The sequence below is a fragment of the Pteronotus mesoamericanus genome, unplaced genomic scaffold (genome assembly GCF_021234165.1).
Source record: "Pteronotus mesoamericanus isolate MK-2021 breed Mesoamerican mustached bat unplaced genomic scaffold, CSHL_Meso_final contig_164, whole genome shotgun sequence".
NCBI lineage: Eukaryota > Metazoa > Chordata > Mammalia > Chiroptera > Mormoopidae > Pteronotus > Pteronotus mesoamericanus.
The window spans coordinates 900026-912524 of record NW_026555065.1 but is presented as its reverse complement, the minus strand read 5'-3'; the positions used below and the strand labels follow the sequence as shown (position 1 = coordinate 912524).

Here is a 12499-nt window from a genome sequence, read left to right as displayed (position 1 = left end):
AACAACAACTGCAGGCATTGGGCAGCAACCAAGGCAGGATTATTTCCCTTCATAAAAGGGAAGCACATGAGGCCAGCCCTACAGTTATCCCAGCACAGGGTTATGGAGCCCAAGCAGAGAAAAGCAGTGTCTATGGGCAGAGGAAACAGATCAGAGTTCAGACCTACTAACATAGCTGGGTTTAAAAGCAGCCCCTTAAAGGAGGGAGCTACAGATAAAGAGCCCTCCAAAATTGCATAAAAATTTCCCTTAGGTATTTGGCCCACTGTTAAGATAAGTATGAATAGGGCTGACTCCAGGAGGCCTAGCAGAGAACAGTGTCTGTGAGGCCGAGAGCTGAACAGAGATTTCAGGGGTTACACAATAATGGGAAGACATGAGAAGTTAGGCCCAGCCTAATTTAGAAAGTATAAACCTTTGTGAATATCTAGGCACTTAATGGAGACCCCAGAAAGTCCTCATTCTAGCATTAAGGACCATGAACTAGCAGTGTTACACAACAGGACTAAGGACTAACCTTGAATAGACACTTGCTATCAGAACAAGATTCAACACTCAGAGGAAGGAAATATAATCTAAAGCCTCTAAAGATCATAATCACTGTATTAACCAGTAGACAAAACAAAGAACCCACTGGATATGCAAAGAAAAAAAAATCATCATGAGATAAACAGTAAAAGAAGCAGACAAATAGAGCAAAACAAAAAACTATATTAACCAGCAGAAAAATAAAACCTCACTGGACATGCAAAGAAAAAACAAACAAATGGTCATGAGGTAAAACAGTAAATGAAGCAGATGCAGAGATGACTCAGATATTAGAGTTATCTGCTAAAAATTTCAAAATAACTACAATTAGTATGTGAAAGAAATTGGAGGAAAAGGTGGAAAAAATGGATGAAAAGACAAAGTACCTCAGCGGAGAACTTGAATCTATGAATAGGAATCAAATGGACATTCTAGAAGTATAAGTTGGAATATCCGAATTTAAGAACTATTTGAATGGTTATAGCACCAATCTAGTCTCAAAGTTAATCACAGAAAATATTTAAACTGAACTCAGAAGGAAAAGGTAAAGAAAGATATTGGGCATAAACAAAAATATACATATACAATTAAAGTCCCAGAAGAAGAGGTGCGAAAGACAAGCATCAATAATATTTAAACAATGATGGCTGAGAATTTCCCTATCTAACAAGTGATAAAGCTCAGAGATTCAAAAATCTTCACAAACACAAAGCAAGATAATAAAGAAAACCACACCTAAGCACACCACAATCACACTTCTGAAAATTTGAGATAAAGAGGAAATCTTTAAAGCAGCCAAAAAAAAAAAAAAAGGGACACAATATCTCCTGAGAAAACAACAATAAGGATAATAGATAATAGTTGATATCGTAACAAAAATTTACAAAGTGGAAGGCAATAGAAAAACATCTTTAAACAGCTGAAAGAAAAAAAAAAAAAACCCTGCCAACCTAGATTTCCTTATCCTCTCCTGAAAAAAAAAGTTTGAAAAAATGTTCTCAGACAAATAAGCTGTGGAATTGCATTCCTACCTGGCTAACATGATCATAAACCCTAAAGGACATTGGACACAGACTTTATTCAGGTTAAATGATCTTACATCATCATACTGAGTAAATATAACTCTTGGCTATTGAAGTAGCAATCATAACAAATGTTTGTGTGGTTTCTACATAGGGAGGCAATAAAACATACAATCAATAAAGGTGTGTGTGGGGTAAATGAAGACAAACTGTTTTAAGATGCTCACATTATGTGACAATGACAGGCACACTGTAAAAAGTTAAGAATACATATTTTAAATTCTAAGATTAACTACTAAAAGACTGATAGTAATAGAAAAAGATAAAATGGAATATTAAAATCCTTGATTAATGAAAACAAGGCATGAAGGGAGGGAGACAATAATGAATGGAAAAAGTAGAAAACAAATAGCAATGCAGTAGACTTAATTGCAACTTAACTATTTTACAGTCAGAGTGAACATAACATAACAGAGTGAACATTGTCTCTTTCCACCGTCTTGGAGCCTGTGGAGGCCTGCTGGGAACAGGACTTCTAAAACGACAAATATTTCTGGTAGGCTGTGGTCCAAGGCCATTTTTGCCAGCTATAAGCAGGGTCTCTGGAACCAGAGGGAATGCACAGCTCTCCTTAAAATTGAAGGTATTTATGCTTGGGATGAAACCGAATTCTGTCCAAGCAAGAGATGTGGTTGTATGTGTAAAACAAAGAACAACACAGTGACTCCTGGTGGCAAACCGATCAAAACCAGAGTAACCTGGGGAAAGGTAGCTGTGGCTCCTGGAAACGGTGGTATGGCTTGTGCCAGATTCCAAAGCAACTCTCCTGCTAAGGCCATTGGACACAGGATTCATGTAATGCTGTGCCCCTCAAGGATTTAAACTCATTGAAAAGTAAATAAATAAATGGGGATTTGTTCTCTTGTAAAAAAAAAGAAGACAAAAATAAAAAACAATTATATGCTGCTTACAAAAGACACATCAAAATACACCAAAATATGAAAACAAAAATAAGTTTAGTAGAAAGGATGGATCAAATATGTAATTTGAACACCTAACCAAAGAAAGCAAATTTCATTATATTAATGCCCCGTTCCCCACCCCCCCACCCCCCGCAAAAAAGAGGTAAGCTTTAGGGCAAGGAGCTATTACTTGAAATAAAGGGGGAAATTCTGTATTGGTAAAGCAGTTAATTCAACAAAAAGCACCAACAATGCTAAATTAATATGCATCTAAGACCACATCTCTAAAATGCATAAAGCAGAAATATGCCGAATAAAAGAATTAATAAATCCAATCATATTTGAAGAATTCAATACTACTTTCTCAATAACTTATAAAACAATCAAAAATTAAAATATAGAATATCTAAATAACACTACCAGCCAATTTCATTTAGTTAGCATTTATAGGATACTATACCCCAAAGTATTGAAAATATATTCTTTTCTAGTGCACATGTATCACTTATCAAAACATGCTTCAGCCCATAAAACAAATTTCCACAAATTTCAAAAGTCAAAAATTATATAATGTATTATTTCTGACCACCAGAATTAAACTAGTACTCATTCCCAGAACCATAACTTAAAAATCTCAAAGTATTTAGAAATTAAGGAACAAACTTCAAAAATAACCCATGGTTCAAAGAAGTAAGTGCAATGGAAATTATAAAATATTCTGAGTTGACTATAATGAAAATGCAACCTATCAAAATTTGTGAGTGGCAGCTAAAGCAGTATTCAGAAATAAATGTATAGAGCTAAATGTATATTTAGAAGAATGGTTGTAAGCCAATGATCGAGGCTTCTAATGCAAGAAGTTAGGAAAACAACCTTAAAGAAAATCCAAAGGATACGGAAGGAAGGAAATAATAAAAATATGAGGAGAAATCAATAAAACAGAATAGAATACACATACAGTGTAGTATATCCATATAACTAAATATTGTTTACTGAAATTAATAAAATTGGAAAAACCCTAGCAAAGTTGAATAAGAAAACAGAGAAGACACGAAATACAATATCAAGAATGAGATATTATGAATAACTCTATGCCAACAAATATGAATATTTATATGAATGTATAAATTCCTTTCCATTCCATAAATTTCCATTTCCATTAATTGAAAAATACAATTTATCAAAATATAATCAAGAAGAAATAGAAAATCTGAATAATCTTATGTCTATTAAACAAATTGAAACTCTTATAACTTTTCCGCAAAGTAAACCATAAGCACAGATGGCTTCATTAGAATTCACTAGAATTCCCCATCACATATTTAATGAAGAAAATATTAATTATACACATTACTTCAGTAAATGATATAAAGTCAGCATAACCAGAATATAAAACTTGACAAGGATATTACAGAAAAGGAAAATTACATACCAATATCTTTCATAAACAGGAACAATAATCCTAAACAAAACTTAGCACATGAGATATATTCCAGGGTAGCAAGGACAGTTTAACAAAAATCAAGTAATGGAATTTGCCACAATAATGAAGTAAAGGTGAAAACCCACATCATCCTCTCAGTAAATTCAGAAAATGCATTGATAAAAGTGAACATCAGCTCAAAGTTAAAACTTCTCAAAGCTGGGATGTTAGGGAACTTTCTCAATCTGATAAAAGGCATCTAAGAAAATTTCACAGCTAACGTTGTAAGATTATGGTAAAATATTGAAAAATATTGCCCTAAAATCAGGAAAAGGCAAGGATCTTCACTACCACTTCTATTTGACATTGTATTAGAAGTCCTAGCCAGTGTGATAAGACAAAAGAAAGAAAGAAATATACAGCTTGAAAAGATTGAAGTAAACTGTCTTCACTACAAAAAACATGATTCTCTGCACTGAAAAAAAATAAATCTACAAAAAAATACTAAGATGAACATTAAGAACATTGCATGATACAAATTCAATATACAAAAATCACCTGTGTATGTTGTGAACAAACAATTGAAAAAAATTAACTTTTAAAAATACCACTTGTAATGGTATTCAAAAACAATATTTGGGAATAAATTTGATAAAAGATCCATAAGATATTTATACTGCCAACTATAAATCATTGTGATAAAATTTAGCAAAGACCTAAATGAATGGATATACATAGTGTTCATGGAAGAGAAAACCTGACATTATTGAGGTGGCAAATTTTCCCAATTTGACCTATAGATTCAACATAATGCTAATCAAAATTCCAAGCAATATTTTTGTGTCTAATCAAAAGTTGATTCTAAAATTTATATGAAAACCGGAGGAATTTCAGCCAAGATGGATGCGTAGGTAGATATGCTTTGCCTCCTTGCACAAAGAAAGAAACAACAACTTAAAAACAAAAAACACCCAACTGCCAGAAAATAGAACTGTGTAGAAGTCCAACAACCAAGGAGTTAAAAAAGAAACATTCATCTAGACTGATAGGAGAGGTAGAGATAGATAGCTGGGGCAGAGAGGACACATGGAAAGATGGTGGCTGATGAGCACCAGGTGGTACCACATTTGCATGTGGATAAACTGGGAGGAACAACTCGGGAATGACAAAGACCGAGTAACCCAGGGTTCCAGCACAGGGAAAATAAAGCCTCAGATCCCCTGGCTGTAAAAACCTGTGGGAGTTGTGGTGGTGGGAGAAACTGCCAGTCTCTTGAAAGCGGGGCAAGAGCCAAGCAAGTGTCATTGTCCCCTCCCCCACATGCAGCGCCACAATGCAGCGAAGTGGGTTGTCACACCCTTGCAAATACCTAAGGCATTGCCTCTTACAATATGACAGGTGTGCTGAGACAAAGAAATATGGCCCACATGAAAGAACAGATCAAAACTCCAGAAAAAGAACTAAGCAAGGAGGAGATAGGAAACTCATCAGACGCAGAGTTCAAAACACTAATAATCAGGATGCTCACACAAATGATTGAGTATAGACACAAAATAAAGAAAGAAGTGAAGGCTATACAAAATGAAATAAAGAAAAATATACAGGGAACCAACAGTAAAGGGAAGGAAACTGGGACTCAAATCAACAATTTGGAACAGAAGGAAGAAATAAACATTCAACCAGAACAGAATGAAGAGACAAGAATTCAAAAAAAATGAGGAGAGGCTTAGGAACCTCTGGGGCAACTTTAAATGTTCCAACATCCAAATCACAGGGGTGCCCAAAGGAGAAGAGGAAGCGCAAGAAATTGAAAACTTATTTGAAAAAATAATGAAAGAAAACTTCACCAATCTGAAGAAGAAATAGGCAAACAAGTCCAGGAAGTTCAGAGAGTCCCAAAGAAGTTAGATCCAAAGAAGAACACACCAAGATACATCATAATTAAACTGCCAAAGATTAAAGATAAGGAGAGAATCTTAAAAGCTGCAAGAGGAAAAAAGAGAGTTACCTACAAAGGAGTTCCTTTAAGACTATCAGCCGATTTCTCAATAGAAACCTTACTGGCAAGAAGGGGCTGGAAAGAAGTATTCCAAGTCATGAAAGTCAAGGACCTACATCCAAGATTACTCTGTGCAGCAAACCTATTCTTTAGAATGGAAGGACAAATAAGTGCTTCTCAGATAAGGTAAAGTTAATGGAGTTCATCATCACCAAGCCCTTATTATATGAAATGTTAAAGGGACTTATCTGAGAAAAAGATCAAAACTATGAACAGTAAAATGACAACAAATTCACAACTATCAACAACTGAACCTAAAAATAAAAATAAAAACAAAAACAAACTAAGCAAACAACTAGAACAGGAACAGAATCACAGAAATGGAGATCACACAGAGGGAGATCAATGGAAAAACGGGGAACGGAGGAAAAGGTACAGGGAATAAGAAGCATAATTGGTGGATACAAAATAGACAGGAGGAGGTTAGGAATAGCATAGGAGGTGGAGACTACTTGTTACAATCCCTTCACCTTTTTTTCACCCAGTCTCCTAACCCCCATCCCCTCTGGCACTTTTCAGTCTGTTGACTGTATCTATGAGTCTGTTTCTGCTTTGTTTGTTTGTTTATATTGTTCTTTAGACCCACATATAAGTGAAATCATGTATTATTTCCCTTTCACTGACTGGTTTACTTCACTTAACATAATACCCTCTCAGTCTATACATGCTGCCACAAATGGTAAAATTTCATTCTTTTTCTATTTTTCAGTCCTCACCTGAGGACATACTTATTGATATTAGAGAGAGGAGAAGGGAGGGAGAGAGAGAGAGAAACATAGCATGCATCTGGACCGGGGACGGAGCCCGCAATCTAGGCATATGCCCTAACCAGGAATCAAACCCATGACCTTTTGGTTTATGGGATGTTGCTCCAACCAACTGAGCCACACTGGCCAGGGTAATCTAGTCCTTTTTTTAATGGCTGATTAATATTTCATTGTGTATATGTACCACCACTTTTTTATTCACTTCTCTATTGATTGGCACTTGAGTTGCTTCCATAGCTTAGCTATTGTAAATAATGCTGCAATGAACATAGGGGAGGATATATGTGTTTGAATTAGTGTTTTGGATTTCTTCGGCTATATACCCGACAGTGGAACTGCTGGGTCATAAGGCAGTTACATTTTTAATTGTTTTCCACAGTGGTTGCACCAAATTGCATTCGCACAAACAGTGCACAAGGGTTCGCTTTGCACTGAGAAAAGGTTGTGGAGCAACCTTGCCAACTCTTGTTGTTTGTTGATTTATGGATGATAGCCATTCTGACAGATATGAGGTGATATCTTGTTGTAGTTTTAATCTGCACTTCCCTGATGATTAGTGACATTGAACATTTTTTCATATGTCTATTGGTTATCTATCTGTCCTCTTTGGAGAAGTGTCTATTCAGGTCCTTTGCCCATTTTAAAATTGGATTGTTTGGTTTTTTGGTGTTGAGTTGTACAAGGTCTTTATAAATTTTAGATATTAAACCCATTTGCAGATGCATCTTTGCTGAATATGTTCTCTCATTCAGTAGATTGTCTTTTAGTTTCATTGATGGTCTAGACACCATTCTACACACACACACACACACACACACACACGCACGCACGCACGCATGCACGCGCGCCCCCTAAAACTCCTTAGAGAAATGGCTGATTTCCAGGGCTGGTCAGAAAAGTACAAGGTGACCCTGGATATTCTTATGTCAGAAAGTAAAGAATTGTTCCAATAATGTTTGGGACATGTCAAAGGACACAAAAGCCAGTTTGTAAGGTCAAATCTGGTACAATTTGACTATCAAAAAAAAATAATGATAGTAATAGATTATGGCCCACTGAAGAACACAGGAAACCATGAGTTCATACAGATATCAATTAATCTGCAAACAAATTAAAAGTCTGGGAAGCAATGCAATAAATTGCCTTAATCTCAGAAGACCTCCCCATAAAAGCATTGATTACAAAAGGAAAAAATTAACTTTACAGTGAAGAAGCGTGGCAGACACCACCTTATTGAAATGATCAAAGTGAACATCATCAATAAGGGGGCAAATTAAATTCATGTGCTTTTATGATAATCTTGCCAAAGATGTATAACCTGAATGTAATTATGAAAAAACATCAAATAAACCCAAATTTGAGGCCATTCTACAACATGATTGGCTTAGAAACTTCAAAACTTTAAAACAGAAAGGCTGAGAAAGCTCTAGTTTGATGGAAACTAAAGAAATTTGACAACTAAATGCAATATATACTTTTTAAACTGGATTCTTTTACTAGAAAGAACATTATTGGGACAATTTAAAGATTGAATAATGTCTGAGGGTTGGATAGTTGTAATGGACCAATATTAACTTCCTAATTTTGATGGTTATGTATATGAAATACACACTAAAGAATAACAAGGAGAAAAGACTTCAGGTTGGCAACTTATTCTAAAATGGTGACAGAAAGAATGTTCTTTGTACTGTACTTGCAACTTCTGTGATTGTGTCAAAATTTTTTAAAACTATTAAAGTTATTGGGTTGGTCAAAAAGTTCATTTGATGTTTTCTGTAGATGGCTCTAGTAGTGCTTAGTTGTCTTCAACTTCACTCAAAACAATTTTGTTAGATTATTTCGTGACAGCTGTCATATCAGTGTGCATTTAAAAAACTTATCAAAATTGGTGAATTTTTGTGTAGCCATTTTAATATTGAAGATGGAAGAAAATAAGCCACATTTTTGGTATATTATGCTTTATTACTTCAAGAAAGGTAAAAAAAGCAACTGAAACACAAAAATGTTTTGTGCAGTGTGTGGAGAAGATGCTGTGACTGACTGAATGTGTCAAAAGTGATTTGTGAAGTTTCATGCTGGAGATTTGTCTCTGGACAAGTCTCCATGGTCGGGTTGACCAGCTGAAGTTAATAGCAATCAAATTGAGACATCAACTGAGAACAATCAACCATGCAAGCAAAATGAACCACCACCAAACACACCAAAGGCCAGTCTTACACAATGATGATGTTGTCTATACAGGGGGATTGGAAGGGAGTCCTCTATTATGAGCTCTCTCTGGAAAACCAAATGATTTATTCCAATAAGTACTCCTCCCAATTAGACTAACAAAGCAGCACTCAGTGAAAAGTGTCTAGAATTAGTCAACAGAAACTGCATAATCTTCCATCAAAATAATGCTAGGCCTCATGTTTCTTTGATGACCAGGTAAAAACTGTTACAGGTTGGCTGGGAAATTCTGATTCATCTGCCATATTCGCCAGACATTGCATCTTTGGATTTCCATTTATTTTGGTCTTTACAAAAGTCTCTTAATGGAAAAAATTTCAATTCCCTGGAAAGCTGCAAAAAGCACCTGGAATAGTTCTTTGCTCAAAAAGATAAAAAGTTTGGGAAGATGGGATGAAGTTGCCTGAAAGATGGCAGAAGGTAGTGGAACAAAATGGTGATTATGCTATTTCACAAAGTTATTGGTGAAAATGAAAAGTGTGTCTTTTATTTTTACTTAAAGGCTGAAGGAACTTTTTGGCCAACTCAATATACTCACACACACACACAAAAGAGGATATTGTACAAGGTGTTGGTGAGGCTGTCCCACACTGTTGGTTGATGTTTAAGTGGTAAACCACTTGGAAAAAATGTGTTTCTTTTTAAAAATTTTTAATTGTATTTTTTCCATTACCATTTATCTCCCTTATACCCTCTCCTTCCCCAGTCCCCACAATCACCACACTGTTGTCCATGTCTGAGTCCTTTTTCCTTTTTGCTTGTGTGTTCATTTCTTATAAAATTAAAGTTACATGTATCCTGGGACCCAGTAGTTTCACTTGTAGAAATGTTCACCAAAGGGCCTTTACCAGAATATTCTTAGCAGATTTACTTGACATAATCCAAAACCAGAAAGAACCCAAATGCTCATCAATAACTAAATAGATAAATAAATTTGGTTTATACATACAATGGAATACTATTAAGCAATAAATAGGAACAAACAGCTAATACACAGAACAATATCGATGAATCTCAAAAGAGTTACGTTGAGTGAAAGAAGCCAGACACAATTTATGTTTATGATTCCATTTATATTAAGTTCAAGAACAGTCAAAACTAAACTATAGAAATTGATTAAGAAAAGTTCTTGCTTTGGGGGAATGGAGATTGAATAGCAAAGGGCCAGAGGGAACTTTATGGGTGCAGAAATGTTTTATATCTTGATCAGGTGGTGGTTATATGAATGCATGTATTTGTTAAAACTCATCAAGCTATACACTTAGAATCTATGTATATTATTTTGGTAAATTATACTTCAATTTAAAAAGCTTTAGCCGTGGCCGGGTGGCTCAGTTCGTTGGAGTATTGTCCCGTACATGAAAAGGTTGCAGGATCAATTCCCGGTCAGGGGACATACCTAGGTTGACACTTCAATTCCCAGTCAGGGTGCATATGCGAGGCAACCGATCCATGTTTCTCTGTCACATTGATGTCTCTCTCTCTCTCTCTCTCTCTCTCTCTCTCTCTCTCTCTCTCTCTCTCTCTCTCTCTCCCCCTCCCTCCCTCCCTCTCTGTGTTCCTTTCTCTATAAAAATCAATAAACATATCCTCAGGTGAGGACTCAAACAGTATTTAAAAAAAATTTTTTTAAGCCCTGGACATTGTGGCTCAGTTGGCTGGAGTGTTGTCCAGTAAACCAACAGGCTGCAGGTTCAATTCCTGGTCAGGGCACCTGCCTAGGTTGCGGGTTCGTTCCCTTGTCAGGATGCATGCTAGAGGCAACGAATGTTTCTCTCTCTCTCCTTCTCTTCCTCTTTCAGGTGAGGACATGCTCATTTAAAATTCACTAAATCATCAACAGTGGTTCTCTCTAGCGGGTATATTCTTTCACTTTCAAAAACATTATGCATTTTTCAGGTGTTTGAACATTTTTCAATAAGCACGTCTTAATTATTAAGAAGAGCCACATGTTGCTCTCTGTTGCCAAGATGGCACGTGACCCAGCAGAACAGCATCTCAGACATGTCAAAAAGATGTTTTGATCCCTAAAATAATGCAATAAAAGCCCAAGAGAAATGTTCTGAATAAATGCAAGATTTTAGGAAATGTGCCCTGACCAGTGTGGCTCTGATGGTTGGGCATCATCCCGCAGAGTAACAGGTTGCCAGTTTGATTCCCAGTCAGGGCACATGCCTGGGTTGTTGTCTCGGTCCCCAGTCAGGGAACAGGTGAAGAAGCAGCAGATTGATGTTTCTCTCTCATATCAATGTTTCTCTCCTGCTCTTTCCCCTTCCCTTCCACCTTTCTTTAAAAATCAATAAATAAAATCTTTTTAAAAAATGATTTTACCAAATGTTGCAAGGAGCCTGGAATCCTTACTGTAAAATGTTGGAAAGAGAATTCTGCATTGAAAGAATGTCTAATGGCTTACTATAATGATCCTGCCTTTTATAAAGAATGCAAAATGAAATACCTGAAGGAAAGAATTCAAAAAACTGGAATTCCTACCAAGAAATGGTTACAGAGGCTTCCAACAAACATGTAGGCACATATTCAAATAATACTTAGTAACTCTATTAATGGAAATCACAATTACCTAAAGTAATGCACTCAAGGAAGTTTGTTTGCTTTGTCCTAAATTACGGAAATTTAATTTTATCTGAAACAAAGATTTGTTAAAATTAAATAAGATACAATAAAAGAGCCACATTTAGGATCTAAAAGTATAATTACATAAAGATAGGATTTGTCCAAAGGGTGCTCAAGAAACTAGTTATTTCAGGAGAAAATTAAGTTAGATCTCTTCCTTTTAATATATACAAAAAAATTCAGGTAGGTGAGTTAATGTATAAAATCAAGCCATGAATAATAGAAAATAAAAGTTAAGATTTATCCGATTTCTGAATGGCAAGTAAATACTAAAAACAAGGTTAGGAATCTAAAGGAATAGATTTTTTGCTGCATAAAAATATTAAGACATATGAAAATTAAAATTAAATGCAATGGGAAATTGGAGTAATTTATGAAAATATAATATTTGACAGATTTATAGGCAAAGCATATGAATTCTAGGAAGAAAGGAAGATTGGAGGGGAAGAGAGAGCAAAAGAAGAAGAAAGGATAAAAGAGGGAAAGAGAAGGGAGTGGGGGAAGTTAGGAAGGAAGAAAAGAAAGGAAAGGAGAGAACAAAAATGGCTAATCAACAAGTGAATAAAAATTAACTTGAATTTCACCTATCGATTTAGCAAATTGTGTTACATTATAGTATTTGACAGCAGTCACAGAATGGCGAGATGACTTCTTGGCCACTGCTATAAATTGCTACACTCCTGGAAACCAATCTAGCAATGTGTATAAATGATCTTTAACATGTTTATATCCTTTGAATCAGAAATATCACTTTTCGGACTCTGTGTAAAGAAAGTAATCTTTAAAAGTCGCTCTTTTTAGGATTATTCATAATAGCCAAAATAATAAAAATAACCTAAATGCCCATATGGTGAGACTAGTTTGTTAGATCGTCAGGT

At 35.5% G+C, this 12499-nt stretch overlaps 1 pseudogene; it reads left to right on the top strand.

The window, feature by feature from the left end:
* Window positions 1–10960: 10960 nt before the first annotated feature.
* On the top strand, window positions 10961–11517 carry LOC129063229 (COX assembly mitochondrial protein homolog; annotated as a pseudogene).
* Window positions 11518–12499: the final 982 nt, after the last annotated feature.